Source organism: Schistocerca cancellata, chromosome 8, assembly GCF_023864275.1.
Source record: "Schistocerca cancellata isolate TAMUIC-IGC-003103 chromosome 8, iqSchCanc2.1, whole genome shotgun sequence".
In the NCBI taxonomy this organism is placed as follows: Eukaryota; Metazoa; Arthropoda; class Insecta; order Orthoptera; family Acrididae; genus Schistocerca; species Schistocerca cancellata.
In genome coordinates this window covers 492,467,962-492,469,384 of record NC_064633.1, presented here as the reverse complement: position 1 = coordinate 492,469,384, position 1,423 = coordinate 492,467,962, and the positions used below count along the sequence as shown (strand labels likewise).

General features: G+C 46.5%; 1 non-coding gene across 1 annotated transcript; it reads left to right on the top strand.

The window, feature by feature from the left end:
- Positions 1 to 976: 976 nt before the first annotated feature.
- On the top strand, positions 977 to 1,051 carry Trnat-ugu (transfer RNA threonine (anticodon UGU)). Its single transcript has one exon. It is a non-coding gene; the product is annotated as a tRNA-Thr (tRNA).
- Positions 1,052 to 1,423: the final 372 nt, after the last annotated feature.

Sequence of the window (1,423 nt, the reverse complement as noted above, 5' to 3'; positions counted from 1 at the left end):
GAAATGAAAATTACTGTCCTCTGATTTATTGAACATACTTGCTGCTATCACCCATTGCTGAAGTTGTTACGTACTGTACATGCTTTCTGGCTTCAACGAATTTGTCGAATGTCCATTTATTGAACGCATTTAATTTGTCAACTCTGGATCCTCTGTTTTGGATGCCTGTTTCCCACTTCTTCACTAAGTCCTTTCTCATTAGCGTTGATGTCCCTTGGTCTGCAGTGTTTTCAAACTCCAATTAGGATGTTGCTTTGGGACTGAAACTGCAGTTATTTTGACATCCAATGGTACTTGCTCTCTCCCCTTACTACATTCGTAGAGCCCCCGCCCATTATACTCATTACTCGCGGTGCGTTACTGATTCCTGTAAGAGTTCGGGCACCGTTTGTGCATTCGCACAAACGGGAATCGGCAACGCGCCGTGAGTAATGAGTATAATGGGCGGGGGGCTACGAATGTAGTGCGGGACAATACATTGAGAATGTGGGTTTCGTGGGAGGCGTGCCAGAGATAAATCCTTGCAGCTGTGCTATCCTCTGTGCCCTTGGTGGCTCAGATGGATAGAGCGTCTGCCATGTAAGCAGGAGATCCCAGGTTCGAGTCCCGGTCGGGGCACACATTTTCATCTGTCCCCGTTGACGTATGTCAACGCCTGTAATCAGCTAAGGGTGTTCTTTAATTGTAATTTCATTCTAATGAGCTGCATGGTCGGTCACCAATGGTATCTGTTCCGAAAGAACAGATACCATCTTTGTATATATATAGTTAAGGCTCACCGGCCACTTGACCATCTTCTTCTTCTGTGCGTATGCACAAACGGTGCCCGAACTCTTACGGGAATCAGCAACGCGTCACGAGTAATGAGTATAATGGGCGGGGGCACAACGAATGCAGTGCGGGACGATACATTGGGAATGTGGGTTTCGCGGGAGGCATGCCAGAGATAAATCCCTGCAGTCGCGCTATCCTCTGTGCCCTCGGTGGCTCAGATGGATAGAGCGTCTGCCATGTAAGCAGGAGATCCCGGGTTCGAGTCCCGGTCGGGGCACACATTTTCATCTGTCCCCGTTGAGGTATGTCAACGCCTATAATCAGCTAAGGGTGTTCTTTAATTGTAATCTGTAGTTTCTGAAAGTATTTGCATGGAGTGTAGCCATGTATGGAGGTGAAATATGGACGATGAATAGTTTAGACAAGAAGAGAATAGAAGCTTTCAAAATGTGGTGCTATAGAAGAATGCTGAAGATTAGATGGGTAGATCACATAACTAATGAGGAGGCACTGAATAGAATTGGGGAGAAGAGAAATTTGTGGCACAACTTGACTAGAACAAGGGATTGGTTGGTAGGATATGTTCCGAGGCATCAAGGGATCACCAATTTAGTATTGGAGGGCAGCGTGGAGGGTCAAAATCATAGAG